The 18768-nt window shown below is 36.8% G+C and overlaps 1 protein-coding gene and 1 non-coding gene across 11 annotated transcripts in view; one reads left to right on the top strand and one right to left on the bottom strand.

Moving 5' to 3' along the window:
• The window catches only part of MBNL3 (muscleblind like splicing regulator 3), a 243423-nt gene that overhangs the window by 167502 nt on the left and 57153 nt on the right, over positions 1-18768 (bottom strand). The window lies entirely within an intron of this gene.
• Positions 15106-15212, top strand: LOC130842834 (U6 spliceosomal RNA). The gene has a single exon (XR_009050607.1). It is a non-coding gene; the product is annotated as a U6 spliceosomal RNA (small nuclear RNA).

The following is an 18768-nucleotide window of genomic DNA, read 5'->3' as shown; positions in this document are numbered from 1 at the left end:
GCTCCTCCTTTAAACTAGGATGGGGGGGCATGATGAGTGACCATCATGACGAACTCCTGATTCTAAATTTATATAAAGTTTTTGAACATATGAATTATTACAGGAAGATGAGGCTTTTATGTTTTTAAGGTTTGTGTTAGCGGGGCGGAGGGAGAGGAGGGCAGGTTAACTTTAATTTCTTCAGTCCTGTCAGTGGCATACTCAAATTCAAGCGAAAGTCATCCAGTAAAGCCCAGGAAAACATCTGCTTAAGCATCAAGTTTCTACGTGCACACATAAGACCGATGTAGATACATATTCAAAACATGCAAAAAAAATGGCAAGAATAGCCATTATTTGCATAGATGTCTTTTTAAGTCAACCCTTGATTACTCATATTAAAAGACAGGGAGATGTAGAGGGGTTAATTCCAATAAACAAAACAATATATTCAGGGAAAATAGCAATCTGTAATAGCCCCACATAACAGAACAGGTATATCAGAAAAGTGGCAATGGTGAACATTTAGGAATCAGTTACTAGACACAGCCCTGAATTTATTTTTTGTTAAGATTGCAGTCTCCTTTGTTGGAATTATCAGAGTCAGAATTAGTAAGGTCAGAAAGAATGAAATCATACTTCACTGGGGAAGCTTACATGTTTATAGACAACATGTCATTGAAACATTAAATAGTAAAGCTGGAAAGGCTCTTAGAGATCATTCAGTCTGTGTGCCACAGACCACTATTCCCAAGAGAGGAGCCTCAGGAAACTGAGCTTCCTGGTGAAATACTTGTAAGGAATGGCACCACTCTATTCCTCTCTTGGAGATTAACAGTCCACCTGGGCATGGTAAAGGTCCTCTCTCACATATCCTACAGTAAAGAAACCTGCTGACTTTTGTTAACTCAGGAACACAGTTCAATCACAGACACCATCCCTCTTTTTTTTCCTTTTCATAGAACACCTTTTAACATATCTCATTAGAGAATCCTTATGAAAATACTGAGTTAATTCAACTCCGTCCTACTAAAGCTCAAAGCAAGCCCCGTGACATACACTGAACTCCAAGGAACTGGATCGTCCGTTGAAATGACATTGAACGTTTCTGCCCATACTTGATCTCTGCACAGCTAACAAGATGGAGATTTTTCCTATGATGGCTACAGAGAAAGATCCCATAATCAGCTTCCCAGCACCCCTGGACAAAGCTGTAAGTTCTGCCAGAGCTTTCCAAATGGCTGCCAGGGCTTTCTTCTTTTCTTTGAATGCTTCAGTCAGGCAACTTCTGAAATCACAACTTCAAGCCTTCTCTAACTGGCTTTCCTACATTGTGACTTCTATCCCTTGAAACCATGCCAGTTACCTTAGATTTTCCATGACTTAAGGGTCTCAAGTGAGTTTTAACGGCACTAAAACTTGGGAAGTAAGAAGGTATTTGGCAATCCCTCCAATTCCTAAGGGTCTTAGTTGTGCACTAAACTTAAACCTTGTGGTTTCCACTTGGCAAAGTTAAATTTCCTGTCTCTAAGTAAAAAAAAGAAAGTTTCAAAGAAGAATTAAATGTAGACAAATATCTTGCAAACTTAAGGGGAGTAAAAGGTGAGAAAGGCACTGATTATTGTTTAGATTTAAATTTGTCTTTGCAGAGCTCAGTATGCTGCTAAGAATACATTAAATAATTACATCTCTAGAGCCAGCCACGTACCCCTGCACCCAGAGGTTATACAAAGGGCAGATACAGTTATTGATTTACTGCTGCATTTTTGAAATTAGAGGCACAGAGATGAAAATCAGTCCTTTTTTTGCTAAACATAAGTTTTCTTTCAGATAAAGAAATTTAAAAGCATGATACCAAATGGTTGTTTGCAGGGTATTGCTAAATTCATAAGTAGAAATCATGTTTCAAACGCCAAACAGAGCCAAATGTATCCACTTTAAGCATTTTTCTCACACTCCTACCCAACTACCAAACTAATAGCAAATATGCAATTTCCAAGCAGAAAGGTTTACTTGGTGACATGGACTGCCATTAAAATACATTGAGGCATGAACTAAGACTACATTTTGTTAATGATAATATATTTTTATCACCAAAAGCCTTATTGAAACCTTTATGCTCACTCGTTATTAAAACTGTAGGCATTTTAGAGTATCAGACAAATCTCCAAGGAAAATTCCAAACTCCAAATGCATTGTGTATTTAAATAAAGTGGGGTGGGTTTTTTTAGCCAAGTGATTCTTTATTAGGCCAAGTTGCTGTTTGTTTTTGTTCTGACACAAAAACAAGCAATTTATTGATATAAATTCTTTCTCTTTTAAAAATAAAGATCTATCCTTCCTGGCCTGAATATCTACCAAATATATTGTTTCATCCAAAATGTATTTCGGAGATGTGAACAGAACCGACAAAGTTCTAGATGAAACTACCAAGACTAGTTTGTAAAAAAAAAGTGTTTTAAAGTGATCCTCTCTCAGTCTAACAGTAAATATAACAACCTTGTTAAATTCACCTTCTGCTTTCAGTGAGCAGTTAATATTTGATGATGATGAAACTGTTCCTGGTATTTAAAGAACTAAACATCCACAAACAGTGTAACTAGAAATGGGGTTGTTTACAGAAGATAAAATGATAAGTGGAAGTTTTATGTTTTAAAATAAATCAATCCCTCAACCATAACTGTCATATCTTTACAGAGAAGTTGAAATATGACCTCTGCCAAAGAATGCCTATCTCCAAATCTAAAACAAAGTAAAGCAAAGGACAGCAAAAGTTAATTAGTTTTAAAAATCTATGAATTGTACTCCACCAGTCAGTTTAACCAGCTAGAACAAGAGTTATTGGGAGAACAGTAAGTATGCTTGTAAGGATGCAGGGTTTCTTAAAAACATAAACCCTCTATATTAAGCACAGCAAGGTTTCTAAGGTCTAGTCACAGCCTTTTAATTAGGGGAATCCTTTTCCGGTGAGGGAAAAATAAAACAACTCTCTAGCTTCATTGTGCCTTCCCTGAAAATCAGAATAAAATTAGAAAACTTCAGAAAATGTCTCTCTGAAACAAACAAAAAAAGAGTCCAGTTTATGTGTCTCTTATACAAGGTAAATCAAATTCCATTCTAGAAAAATATTTGATCAAGTGATACAGCAAAATAAACTAGGCCATGTAAAACATCAGTGTGCCAATATTTTACATGTATTTTTCTACTAAAGATAACTGGAGCATTTAATTGGTTTTATTTTGTTTCATGTTTTACATTGACTTCATATACTAGACTCTGGTATATAAGGTCAAATGACCCCTCAGATGTGAACTTATTCTGACCATTTATGAGTGGGCTACAGAATAATTGTATCTATAGATTTAGCTCATGTTACTTGGCATGTGATGATTGACACACATTGAGAGACCAGGTTGAGGCCCTTGTAAAATTATATTTTCCATTAATATCAAGAAAGTAGACATAATGACGCAACTCATTTGAGGGATTTTTTTTTGAACACTGTGATTGGGTTTGCGCTGACTTTATATTTACCATGCGGCAGACTCTATTCAAAATGCTTTACATGCATTACCTCATGTAACCTTCAACATATAACCCTAGGAAGTCAGTGTTTTACTGAAGAACGGAGGCACAGAGAGGTGAAGAAACATGCGCGAGGTAATAGAACTAATGTCCCAGAGCTGGGATTTGGAACTCAGGTGCTCTGAGTCTGCAGCTCACATTCCTAACCAGAACACTAATGCCTCACAACACCTTGATGTGCTAAACTGAGGAATGAGCTCGTCCAAATATTTCTAATGTTTGGGTCACTATTTTCCCTCTAAGATTATAATAAAGGTTGCATACCAACTGGCTGTTAGGCATGTCCAGAAACTATTTCATAGATAAATGTATGCCAAGTGGGCTATTTTGTTAAGTATTTGGGGATCTTGGGTGACTTGAAAACGAATAAGACAAGGTAACTGAATGTCCAACTTTTTTATACTACATCCACCTGAATAACTTTACTGTGTATTTACCATGTGCTGGGCACTGTTCAAAGTGCTTTGAACGCATTATTAAGTCTTTAATCCTAACCAAAGCAGAACAATTAATACAAATATCTCATCTCTTAGCACGGCTTTTTAGCAAATGTTTGCCCAACAGAATTTTGCCAGTTGGTCTGGGAGAAGCAGTGTCCTGGAATCAGGAGTCAGGTTATAAGAGTTTAAGCACAAATGACTATGGCCTGACAAAAGTAACAGTCCTGCAAAACCCCATGGACATACAGAACAGATGGTAGTGGGGCTCAGTGGAAGGGTTGGTTGTGTGCCTTTTGTGACTATTATTACCACCACTCGAAAAGAAGAATCTTAAAAAAAAAAACCCACGGCAGTGCCATTTAGAAGCAGGTTTACTCAGACCATAAATGTCTGGGTGCTGGAGGTTCAACACTATGACAAAGCAGAGAAAATCCCAAATAATGACAAAAGATCAACTTTATCACAAAAAAGTACCCACTGTTCTTCTGAAGCATTTCATTCCACAAAAAAATACAGACAAATAAGAATTCACACACACCACACATTCCACCTCACAAAAGACTACACCACCAAAAGCTCAGTTTTAGCAGGGACCTGACCTAAATGACCAGAGCATGTATCAACTGTGAGATGATGTAACATGGGGTGATGATTTGTGGGCCTGGGAACTAGGGTTTGACTTTTTCAGTGCTTCAACTCTGCCTGTGAGCAAGAGTTATGTTTATTTATTTTCTTTTCTATATTGTCAACTTATTTTTGGTTAAGTAAATATTATTCACAAAATAAGACTAAAGACTTCAAATACAAATCAACATGTAAATGCATCAGGTAAACATATAAACATGATGTAAACATATCAATTCTATTCAATCTAACATCCTTTAGGTTTTTCCACAGCTTTTAAAATTAAAAGACAAAATGTTCTAGATATTTGCTGATGATACAGTAGGGAATCCAAATCTTATATAAGTGACTAGACAATTGAACATGTAGAATCCAAAAGGGTACTTATACTTTTAAAGACAATTTGATGGGGAAAATAATAATGATAAATAAATCCAATGTTGAAATGAATCAACTGTTTGGAATCAGGTCACAGGCAGTTCATACGCTGACTTCTAATACATTTATTCCGAGGTAAAGCAGGAATAAATCCAAATTTTTAATATGAATGCAGTATTTTACTAAATATGAATATAGCATTTTATCAGGAAGAGGGCTAAACTGGGATTTAAGTGTCCTGGATTCTAATTACCTTTAGTTCATGGCTAAATTATTTTCCAATTCTGTTAATCAGTTTTTTTAGGAATAATTCCTGCCCCTACATATTTCATAAGTACTTTGAAAGAATAATGGGAAAAAGTAAAATTTAGTATGCTTTGGAAGTAAAATCAGTGAAAAAATATTTATTTTCTTTATTAGTTCATTATAACAGAACTAAAATTGTTGCTGAGAATTAAGTATAAAAAATGCAATAGATTACACATAATGTTTTACCATTTTACCTCCCCACAAAAGATAATGCATTATTATATGAGAATCCTTGGTTTTGTGAGTAATATAAATTATCATGTGCCTAGGGAGGGAATTTATATACAATGTTAAAGAACCAAGGACAGTCTCTTCTTAGAACTGGACATTGTTATAGAGTTGCTGCTCCCACAGCTCAGTGGTAATGATAGGTGAAAGAGCAGAGGATAAAGAAGCAGATCCAGGCCTTGCAAATAACTGAAAAGAGAAAGGAATTATTGCTCCCTGCACAATTGGCAATAAGCCAGTGCCTACTTAGAAGACCAGTTTATTTAGTCAAGAGGCACTTTTCTATCAGAAACTTCTTACTTTAAGATCTCACATGATGAAAATTCACTTTAGAATCATAATGAATAAAACATTCAGAGTAATTTCTATTATATGAAAAAGTTGGTAGCATCACATTTTTTGGTTGGTACTTTTCATATTTTAATGTATTTTAATATACTTATATTTTATTTACAACACATATTAAAATGACAAAAAGAAACCAGGGAAGTCATTTTTTCCTGGTAAGTTAGGAGGATAAAGCAAAGCAAGCTTCAGGCTATAAGAGGAAATGTTAATGGTGTTTAAAATACTAACAAGTAATTAAAGAGATTTCAAATATTATTTATATAAGTTGGTAAAATAATAAAAATGAATCTCATTATAAAACTGTTTCTAAATATTTCAACCGTTTTTCATTTTTCTTATGTTTTCATCTTAATAGGCCCAACTGCTTAGAAGCTAAGATTGAGCCATATAAATGTGAAACACATTTGAACATATATACTTATATATTGAATATTCTTATTATACTGAATATTATATTGAATATATATTTCTATTGTAAAGAACTAATAATATATATTACATATGTTATATACGTATGTAAGCCCTTTTTGTCCCCACACTTGCTGCATATAAAACTTTGAAAGTCCATTTGTGGCAGCTAGCAACACCTACAATAGAGCTTTGGGGGTATAAAAAAGTCACTAATCCTTCCAAAGGGTTACAATAGACAAATGATTGAAATAATCTTTTTTCTTTTTGGTTTTATGCATTTAGACACCATTGTTATTCTTGCCCAACTATCTGCAGTGAGATATTCCATGGGAAGTTTCTATGTGCTCCACAAAAACAGGGTTCTGTGGTGAAAGAATTCTGAGAAGTGTTGAGTGTAACAGAAGTAAACTGCTCTTTCGTGCAGTATGTCTCAGAGCCTTATCTTAGCTAATAAGCATTGTGGTGCTCCTTGGGGAGAGAGGTGTAATAAGTTTCCCAAAGATATATATCTTCCAGAACAGATGTCATTTTCTTTCCACCAGATCTTAATATAAACAATAAGCCAAGAATGAAACCATTTGAAAAAAAATGGAAAAAAACAAAAACAAAAGAAAAAGCATTGAGGGAGTAATACAGAGTGCTGAGAATTCTGAAACTGAGAAACATTATCCTTAGTTGATACTCTCCTGAACTGTTAGGGTTTTCTCTAAACCAGTGGTCCTCAAACTTAAGTGTTCATCAGAACCGCCAGGAGGGCTTTTTAAAGCAGACTGTCAGATCTGCCTTCAAAGTTTCTGATTCAGCAGTTCTGGGTGGGGCCCAAGAATTTACATTTCTAACAAGTTCCCAGGTGAAGCTGGTGCGCTAGTCAGCCAACAAGGCTTTCCCAACGCTATGGGAATGTGGTCTTATCCAACAGTAGATTCACCTGTGTACTAAGCATTTTCTTATGTTGCTGATAATTCAGTTTCTAAAAGGTCATATTGAAGGGATTTTGATATCTCAATTCCACATCTCTGACCTCAGTAATGATGTGAGCAGTCGTATAAAAGAAGGCCAGTCCAGGTCATGCAAAAAAAAAGGATTGGACTCCTCAAGATTCTGTTCTACTACTCCTAAGAAACACATTCATTTTCTGTTTACAAAGTAGTGCAATTAGTTATAAAGGTAAGTATATAAAAGCTCTGTATGACATGTTGCCTACATTTGCTCTACAAATCTCCCCAGAGTGCTTTTTGAAATGTTTGCTATGTACCCAAATTTAAGCAGATAAAGAATTCTCTAGTAAATTCTCCTCTGCTCTCCAATAAATTAATACCCTTTACTCACTGTAGAAACCACCCTCACTTGAAAGCACTACCTCTTATCCTCACCCCCCAAAAAAGATATCTGGAAAAAAGACAAGCTCAAAGGAGGGAAATACTTTTCACATCAAATAAGCAAACAACTCAATGTTGACCACAGCATTTCAACATGAATAACCAAAAGGTGAAGTATTGATAGACTCCCAAACCTCAAAGCAAGCACCAAAATACAAAGTTCATCCGTTGTACCCTGCAGTGATGCAGTAAAGAAACAGGACATCCCATACAACACTTTCTCCTTTTCATTGTGAACAAATACCTGGCTAAGGAGTTTCGAGTATTCATTATTCTTTCCTTTCTGATTAAGAGTAGTCTCAGCAGTACTCAGTTTACTTCTGAATGTCACTGGCAGCCTATTTAAATCCGAAGCCCCCAGTCTGCAATACCGTAATGCTTGCAATACACTGACATATCTAACTGAAAAACACTCAAATAGCTTAATAAGCTGCAAATAAGAAATTCAGAAATAGAATTAGCCCCTTCCCTTGCTCTCTCACTAGTTATACAACTACATTCTTCCAAAAAGGCTTGGAAATAACTTATAAGAAAGACACATTTCTAAAAATACCATTATCATGGACCTAAAGAGTAAGCGTGATATAATGGGGAAGGTGGTGATGATTACATCAAAAACTTCAAAAAGCTAAATAAGGTTAATCGCTTCAGCTGGGCCCTAAATGTAGCTCTGAGCTTTCTGGCAACCATTGTAAAGAGGAAAATATATTGAATTGCATTGTTCGTATTGCTTGATAAAAGAAAGTACACTGGTTAATAAGCACCTCTCTGTAAAAAGACTGCTGGATACTATTGAAGACACAAAGAATAGGGCAGGCAACCTGCCCACAAGGAGTTTACATATCTTATCTCTCCAGCAACTGCAGAGGCCTGAGGACTGTGGCTGAGAGGGGCTCTAGCCCTTAACATTATGGGGTAGAAATCAAAGATGACTAAACTAGGGGTCTAGAGGTGCTATTGAGGAGGAGGGGATATTTGATGGGGAGAATGAGATGTCTCTGAGCCGTAATCACAGCTCTTCATTTTTACTTCAAGGAAAGCCAAGGAGTTTACAATGGAGTTCATAATGTGTGATAAAAATGGCACAAATAATTCTCTCTCTGGGGGAGTCTCACTTTCTTTATCACCCCCCCTTTCATTAGTATGTTATTTTATTCATTACATTTTCATTCTGGTTTTGTTTCAAATACATTATTATTGGAGCTGAAGTATTTCAGAATGAAAAGCCTTTCTCAATAGGTGTCTCCAACTTTCTCTCTTTTTTTTCTCTACAATCTCTGACATGGAAGTAATGTCATTTTTTCCCCTTATGTGTTTCTCTAGTGGGAGAATAGAAGATTTGGGGGAGGAATAGTGAAATATGATTAAATACATTTTATCACTAATATTTCATAGGCAGAGTAAATGTCATGTGCCACCAGAGCGAGGCCTTGACAACTTGGGAAGAGTAAAACAGAGTCTTAGTTTTGTCTTAGCTGTCAGTTGCCTATTAAAATATGCAAGTCACAATTATGGATATTATTGTAAACTATTTAATGACATCAGCCGAATACTGCTAAATACTTAAAACCATTTTAAGTTTTCTTCTTTGTTGAAACATTTCTCTAAAATGTTCCAGGTACTTTTCTTATTTTTGAAGTAGAGTCAGTTGCCCAGGCCTGAATCATATCTCGATTACTAAGGATGGCACCCAAGACCTCAGGATGTCTGTCCTGAAAAACAGAAATCACTATGTAGAATGGAGAGGAAGATGGAGAAGGTATAAGCGATTGAGCTGACTGCAAAAATACCGAGGTACAGCTCATAAGCCTAGAAATCCTTTTTTAAAACTCCATCTTGAAATTACTTGTCCATTTCTTATTATTTTCCCATTTCTTTTAAAAAGTAGATAGCTAGGTAAGTTTATTTTAAAGTGTCAATGTACAAGCTCTCTCGATAAGAATTTTTCTTTGCCTTTCTATGCTCAAACTCTTCGGACTTTTTAAATATCACTGTACATTCAGAGCAATCGTTACTGATTAAACTTTAAATATATTTTTTATTGGATTAGGCCCTCACCTTTTACACAAAACCCTTTTCTGCAGATTATGACCTTGCACTTGCCTCAGCAGGACCTCATTAGCACTAATCATGCTTCCAAGAATACTTTATTTGCAAGCTAGCCATTTGCTGTAAAATTCAATTTCAAACATTTTAAGGCAAAAAATAATGCTTGAATATTACTAGATTATCACAATAATTACTTTAAAATAATAGGTAACAGTTGCTGGGGGTGGGAGGTAAGGAAGGGAAAGAGATGAATAGGCTGAGCACAGAGGACTTTCCGAGCAGTGAAGATACTCGTATGATATTACAATAGTAGATGTGTCATCATGTATTTGTCCAAACCTATAAAATGTACATCAAGAGTGAACCCTTAGGTAAACTATGGACTTTGGGTGGTGACGATTGTCAATGTGGGTTTATCCTTGATGAAAAAATGTACCCTTCTGGGGATTGATGTTGATAATGGGGAGGCTATGCATGTGTGGGGGCCGGGGTATATGAGAAATCTCTGTACCTGTCGTCTAATTTTATTGTAAACCTAAGCTGCTCTAAAAAATAAATTTTTATTAAAAAAAAATCCACAGAGGGTAAAAATACTCAAAATGCTACATTTGGAGAGCATCCAAGGCATTTGGCCAATGAGCATTTCTTTAATGCTAAGGGACAGAATTAAATTCGCAAAAAAAACCCAGCAACCTGCAGGCCATCAAATCTAGGTTAAAATGTGGTTAAGTGAGGAAAGTCAGCATGTGGGTATATACAATTTTCATTCATATTTAGGTAAAAACTGAACTGAGAGTAGAAGGACAAATGCAGGTGGAGAGATGATTAGGCACCTTGCAAGGGAGCCCATATTGGTTCTCCTTCTGTCAAAGTGATTCAATAAGCTCATGTTTCATTCAATGAACACTTTTCAAGCTCCTAGTATGTACTATGTGTGCTAGGCACAAAAGCTGTGGTGGTAAACAAGACACCATCTCATGTGAAACCAAAAAGAAAAAAAAAAGTATGACAAATCTTCATTTCAAATTCAATGAATCGGATATTAAGGTGAACACAATAGCAGTAGGTGGAGGTAGAATTTCAACCCCCTCTTAATTAACTATGTTGACTTGAGCAGCGTCTCAACTCCATCACTGGCTTTTCCTTCCCACTGCCACCCCCAATTCAAATTCTTATCATTTCATACCTTCAATATGAAGCTTTCTAAGCTTCAATAGTAGCTTTCTAAGAGACACCCCTGTTGTCAGTCTCTTTTGTTCTATCCATTCATCTTACATAGACTGATGATGCCATTTCTCTACTTAAAAACTGTCAGATTTCTCAGGGCTACAAAATCAAGTTCAAACTCCTCATCTCCTTTTAAGGCTACTCCTCTACCAACACAAGCTCTATGCTTCAGCCAGGCTGACTTAACACTCGACTCCCCAAATCCACACTACAGTTTTTCCTCTCTGTCTTTGCTTAGGTTATCCTTTTGGCTTGGAATGTCTTCCTATCTCTCTTTCCAAGAAAATCTCACATGGTACCTCTCCCATAACTACTTCTTTAACCACCACGGCTGGATGTAATCCCAGCCCCTGCCTCCCCTCTTGGACTCTTTTAGTGGTACCTGGCTTATGGCACATAACACAAGCAGCTTCATACTAAGAGGTTAGGCAGGGACCATACCTTCCATAACTTTGTATTCTGTGCAGTACTTAGCCCTGTGCCTCAGAAGTAATAGGTTTCAATAAATGTTTGTTGAATGAATCATTTCTTTGGGGAATTGAATGTATATAGCACTCTTAATGGACTTAACAGGATTTTCAGCATTAAATGACCCCGATATTTACAAAATCCTTGTAGTAAACCACAAGCAATAGTCCTACAAAGTACTGCTGCTTGTTCTTATATGAAGGGAAACAGAGGTAGTAGGATTCTCATGACTTGCTCAAGGCCACACAAGGAGCCTGATTAGAGCTGTTATTACAAGTCAGCATTTTCTATGTTTATGCCACTTGCTGATACCATGCTTCACATGAAACACTGCCATGGTTACATCTGTTATTTACCCAAGAAAGAGGCATTTATCAAGACTACCTCTAAGGCCTCTTTGAAAAATAAGACAATATTCCAAAATATATACAATGGAATATTATTCAGCCATGAGAAAGAAGGAAATCCTGCCCTTTTTTGGCAACATGCATGTACCTTGAGAGCCAGACAGTGAAAGACAAATACTGTGTAATTTCATTGATATGAGGAATCTAAAAAAGCCAAACTCATAGAAACAGAGTAGAATGAAGGTTACCAGGGACTGGGGGTGGGGAAAATGGGGAGATGTTGTCAAAAGGGTACAAACTTCCAGTTATAAGATGAATACGTTCTGGGAATCTAATATACAGCACTGTGACTATAGTGAACAAAATTGTATTATATACCTGACAGTTGCTAAGAGAGTAAGTCTTAAAATGTTCTTGCCACAAAAGGAGTAATTATGTGAGGTGACAGAAGTGTTAACTAACTTTATTGTGGTAATCATTTCCCAATATATACTTGTATCAAATCAACACACTGCATACCTTAAACTTACACCATGCTATATGCCAAATAAATCTCAATAAAGCTGGAAAAACATCCTCCCTCTAGTGGGTACTAGCAGAATAAAAACAGACAATAATGGGGGATTTCCCTGGGGGTCCAGGGAGTAAGACTCTGCACTCTCAATGCAGGCGGCCTGGGTTCAATCCCTGGTCAGGGAACTAGATCCCACATACATGCCATAGCTAAGACTCGGTGCAGCCTAAATAAATAAATAAAATATTTTTTAAAAAACTCTCTAAAATAAAAAAGACAATTTAAAATGTTTTTCAGTTACTTGGAAGTAAGTTAAGATTGAATTTGTTTCTATATAGAATGCTTTCCTGGCCAATAGAAAAAGCAAAATAACCAGGAAGCTGCAAAAAACTCAAGAGATTGTTTTTACAAAAGTTGGAAAAAATTTAAGTTCTTTTAGTAAAGCATGTGATAATCATAAAGATTAACAACAGATAAACAGCTTCTGGGATAGTTACTTAGCTAATGCTTTAAAACCAGACAGAGTCCTTATACATGTTCAGCCTTCTCAAATGATTACTTCAGAGTTACTATTTTTTCATATATAGGATGAACAAAAATTTTAAGGCAATATGACAATGGGATCTTAAAACAATGTCATATTAAAAACACAGTCTCCAAAATGTATTTGGAATGGAATAAGAGATGACTGAGACTACAGTGCTGCCTGCTTAATGTACCTAGACACATACAAAAGAGAGGTGAAGAGTTTAAAGTCACAGAGAAAAACGGTTTTCTGTTTGCATTTCTGCATGCGAAAGAGAAATCAGAACCTTAGTACTATCTAGTCAGCAGGCTAATCATGGCTGACACATAGGATATGTCTTAGTTCAGGAAATCTGTCATATCTAACACAGTTATATGACTGTGGACTCCACATTTTCAAGCTGTTGGATGGTATTCAGTGTGGAAACTGCCTTCACTGTCCACTGTGTACCCATAACAACATGGGTAGGAGCAAAAGGCTAATCTCTTTTCTACCAATTCCCAGTGGGTAAATAAAAATTTGTTTCAACAACAACAAAAAATATGTCCACTTACAATAGAAACAAATCCAATGAAAGCATACACTGACAGGCCTGTGACCAAGTAACAGCTGCAAAAATGGATGCATCCTATTGTCACATCTACTTCACTAAATAACAGAGTTAGACACGACGCTAAGCCATATTATACAAACTCATCAGGAATAATATTGGAAAAATAATTTACTCGAACTCTAGACAACATGGTTAAGTCCAAATAGTGCAGATTATTTACAGAAGAAAAGGTTGTAGAACAAATGGAATCGTTTCCTGACTTTTAAGAAAACAGTGTCAAGAAAGACAGGAAAAAGCATGAGTTAAACGTCTCATCATGTCTAGCAGTAAAACGTGACCCTGTGGTGAGAACTGAAGGCACAGAAATAAAAACACTGAAAACCTAAACAGGGTTGCAAATCTGGATTAGACGGCAACAAAAACCATAAATTTAAGAAACCAAAGACTGATTACGCAGTGGAGGAAATACAGAAAAAAATGAAAAGATTATTTAGAGATAATGAGGAAAGAACAGATGGCTAAAATTCCTCTGGAATATATAACCCTGTAGGTCAACAATCAAGCGGCAGGCTGAGATAGAGGAAAACAAGGCAACCTTGGGGACGTTACAATCAGAAAACTAATCTGTAAGGGCAAAAATAGCAGTGAGTAAATGATGTTCTATGAATAAAGTCATGTTCCTAGAAGAACTAATTGCTATTTCCGGATGCACAGAAGTACCTTGTATCCACATTTCACAAAAATGTGAAGTAAAGAAAAAGACAATATTTGTAATGACTTCATACAGCTATGTGACATGAGAGAATTATTAAATGATCAAGTAAGATCAGGCATCTATTTCCCTAACATGTAAAGAGACTTCTTCCACACAAAAGAGTTGACATACATTAGTTCTCAAACCTCAGATTTTCAGATCTCTCGTACTAAATGGGGTTCCTGTGACAAAGGGTCGATCTTAGTGGTACCAAATTGTGGTTGAAGAATGCATCCCTGGCCATATCACAAGTCCTTTCTTACCAGTTAGCCAAGTGCAGCCTTGGCTGCATGGGGGCGGGGGGGGAGAGAAATTATCTTGAGCTATGCTTCCATAAAACAATATTTTAAATTCATTGGATTAGATTCCAAATTCTTTTACAAAACTGTATTTGACGCATAACAAGGCTGAACTGCTACTGCAATATTTTCAGCTAATCTGTAACAGGTACCTCCCTAGCTGGCCAGGACTTTGTACTAACGAGTATATCTGTAACAGCATCAGACATCAAAGAGTTTCATACAGTGAACATACACATGATCCACAGCCTGTTACAATCCCCCGATTCTGGCTAGCTAACTCAGCAATGCAGGGTTTAGAGAGAAGGATGGATGAGGGAGTAGAGACAACTCAGTGTTCTGACACTCGGTGATTAAACAAAGCTTAGTATCACTAAGTTAGATAACGTGGTCTAAAAATAAAAACACCCTGCCTCTCTTCCTCCTCCTTTTCAAAATTAATAGCCAAAATGATTGTCTAAGAACTAAATATGAAACTTTATTTAAAGTTGTCATCTAAATACAATATCATGAAACAATAAATGAGGGAGAGATTAGGAAAGGGAAAGTTGACTTTTCCCCCTTTTTGAAGTAACAAAAGGTGAAGGAGAACCACAAAACATCGAAAGCAGGGCATCCCAATGTCAAGTGGGACAGTCTGACCATGATAAGCGCTGGATGCTTTTGGTTTAGTAAAACAATAGCCCAGTGCTTGCTTCGACAGCACATATTCTAAAATTGGAAACATACAGAGAAGATTAGCATGGCTCCTGGACAAGGATGACACGAAAATTCGTGAAGCATTCCATATTTCTGAGCAGTATGTTTCTTCTCTTAGAATTAAATGAATGGTGCAAAGATCAAAAACAAACAAAATGCAGTAAGTCCAAATGATGTCTTCTCCATCTCCTTCTCCACAGGAAAAAATGACTGAAATGATTAGAAGAACACTGGAGTTCTCAGGCTCTTTTGATAACTGCTTACGTGACCTCGGGCAAGGGACTCTCCCTCACTGGATCTCCAGTTTCCTATCTGTAAATGGTAACAATCTGAACTGAATGTTCTACATTCAAAATTTTTGATTTGCTAGGTTTGTGAAGTGTTGTTACGGGTATGAGTGCTTTCTTAACTATTTAAATTATCCAACTCATCTAGCTAGTTGAGGTCAGTCCCAGGACAGGCCACTGCATGGATTTCAGAGTTTTCTCATTACCACACCCAAAGTTTAAAAAAAGAAGAAAGAAAAATTAAAAGAAACAATAACACTCTACTGTATTTCTGAGCATCAAAAGACAGGGGATGCATGTGCAAGACAGAAAGTTTTTTTTAAAACATTTAACTCTGAAATAATTTTAGACTTTCAGAGAAATTGCAAAAAATAGTACAGAGAGCCCCTGGAGACCCTTAACTCAGATTCCTGTAATGTCAACAACTTACATACCATACATAGCACAATTATCAAAATCAGGAACTTTACTACAATACCATTAGTAAACTAGAGACCTTATTTGAATTTCACCAATTTTCCACCTAATGTCCTTTCTCTGCTCCAGAATCCAATATAGGATCCCACATTGCATTTACTTGTCATGTTTATTTAGTCTCCTCCGATCTGTGACAGTTTCTCAGTCTTTCCTCATCTTTTACAACCTTGACACTGGCCACTGGGCGCTCCTTCAGGTTGGCTCCTGTATCCTCTTGTCATGCCCCAACCCTTTTCCAGCACTTCCTTACTTTCTGGCACCACAAGATATCACAGGCTCATCTTATATTTTTTCTGCCTCAGTCCAGTAGCAGCCATTATTCCGAGGATCCCTGGTTCCTTTATTGGAGGATGAAATTTACTTGGTGAAAAGACATGTCTGGAATGCTTGTGGTGTGCCAGACTCTGTTCCAAGCGCCTTATGTGGATCATCACATTTGAATGCTCAGTAACTCAGGAGGTGGGTGCTAGCAGGAGCCTTGTTTTCACAGGGGAGGAAACTTAGTAACAAGGAGGGTGGGTACTTATCCAAGACCACACAGCTGGTGAAACCTGGCCCATGAATGGGAAAGCCTAAACAGCGTTGTTGGAAGGAACAGAGTCGGCATGTGAAAAGTTTCTGGAATACAGCAGTCAACAGGAAGTAGAGTTTATTACTATTATTATTATTATTATTACTACATAGTTCTCATAAACAATTTCTGATGGCTTGACATTATTTTTCAAATATCCTTTAAATTAAATATATTTCTAAAATACTATTTCTTCACAAGTTTTAAAAGCCTTTTGAATTCCATGGAATAAATGAAACTTTTTTTTAAAGAAACAGCTCTCAAAAGAAATTTTGATAGGACATACACCAACATGGGAAGAGTTTCATTGGGTGATGGAATTACAGGTTTGGCTTCATAAAAATCTTGGTCTCTAGGCAGCTCCCTGGCAGTTCAGTGGTTAGGACTCTGTGCTTGCACTGTAGGATGCCCAGGTTCAATCCCTGGTCATTGGGGAACTAAGATCCCGCAAGTCATGCAGTGGCGAAGGAAGGAAGGAAGGAAGGAAGGAAGGAAGGAAGGAAGGAAGGAGGAAAGAAAGAAAGAAAAGAAAAGAAAAGAATAGAAAAGAAAAGAAAAGAAAAAAGAAAAGAAAAACTCTTTGTCTCTGTATTACAGTTTTCTAGAAAGGGTATGTTTTTATTTTCTGATCTGAAAAGAACAGCCACAATAACTGGTATATTTTTTTAAAAGTCTATGAATGGGAGAAGATCAGGCAGTATTTAGATTTTTTTGATACCCTGGGAAATATCTGAAGCTGACAGGAAGGATGAGGGGAGGGAGAGGTTGGCTTTGCAGGATCAGCAAGGGGAATGAGAGAGGCAGTGAGATCTATGAGGAGGCAGGAGGTAGAGCAAGGTTTATGCAGCATATATACAATTATATAAAAGAAAGAATGAAAAGAAAAACATAAAAATGTTGGCTGTGGTGCTGGATAGTGGGGATGATATTTTATTACATTTTATAAAATTTTTTTTGTATTTTCCTTTCCCTTCAGAAAGCTGAATAACTTTGTAAATTAGGGGAAAATGTTATTTATCATGAAAACAAAGGTAGGAACTCTGTTTCCTGATGTAGAAGTTAGAGGTAGCAGGGAGTTCTGACTCCAGCTCAGGGGCCACCCCACAGGAGCAGGTGACAAGGACAGGTGCATCACAAAATTTCTTGGGCTTCCCATTCTCCAGGGTTCTGTCTTTCTGCCAGCTTGTTGCGGCAACATTCCCTGTCATGCTCTTGGTCCATTTTCTCCTCCCTACCATTCTGGATTGACCATTAGTAGAGAAGTGCATTAGCCATCACTTCTAAGATGGACATTTTCCCACATTTTAACAGCTAGGATATTGGGATGACCCTTACCACCAATGGTATGTTGAGGAGATGTTGAGTAAATGAAGAAGATACTTATCGATTTTCACAAAAGGAAAACCAATCACTTTACAGCAGAGAAACCCAGCAGACACCATCTTTATCAGGTGATTAAGGTTAACATGAGAGAGGAGATACGTCAACATCAAGTATGTTGATCAAATATGACGTACATCATTTCTATGGTTTTCTTGCCAAAAATGCATGACCTCAATCAAATCATGAGAGTGCATCTGACAAACCAGACTTGAGAGGCATTCTACAAAATAACTGATCAGTACTCATCCAAAGTGTCACGGTCATGAAAAATAAGGAAAGGCTGAGGAACTGTCACAGATTGGAGGAGACTAAATAAACATGACAAGTAAATGCAATGTTGGGTCCTGGAACAGAGAAAGGACATTAGGGGGAAAATTGGTAAAATTCAAATAAGGTCCCTAGTTTACTTAATAGTATTGAACTAGAGTTATTTCCTGGTTTTGATAACTGTGCTATGTATGGTATGTAAGTTGTTGACATTACAGGAAGCTGGGTAAAGGGTATGCAGGAACTCCTTGAGCTATTTTTGCAGCTTTTCTGTAAGCCTAAAATTATTTCAAAAGCCTAAAAGTTTCAAAAGTGAGGCTGAGCTATCAATAAGTATTTCATTGGGGAGTGACTATAATTCCATCTTTCTTTCAAAAGAGATTTTTGAAATGTCCAAAATGGCATTGACTTTCACTGGTCAAAGATACGTCCTTTTTAAGGTCAATAATAAAAGACAGAGATCCTTAAGTAAAATGTTATTTTCCTTGAGTCTCAGGATGACAGCTGCTGTCTATGTACCCTTACAGTGCAGGCAGACCTCTCTGACCAAGCTCATAAATGATTCCAAATCTTGCGTAATCCAGTGACCCTTGGGATTATGTCGCTAGGAGTCTTCTGCTCCCAGTAAGTTTTCCCTTAGCAAACAGGGATGAGGTAAATATTCAG

The sequence above is a fragment of the Hippopotamus amphibius genome, chromosome X, assembly GCF_030028045.1.
Source record: "Hippopotamus amphibius kiboko isolate mHipAmp2 chromosome X, mHipAmp2.hap2, whole genome shotgun sequence".
Classification (NCBI taxonomy): domain Eukaryota; kingdom Metazoa; phylum Chordata; class Mammalia; order Artiodactyla; family Hippopotamidae; genus Hippopotamus; species Hippopotamus amphibius.
This window is presented reverse-complemented; position numbering and strand designations above follow the sequence as displayed.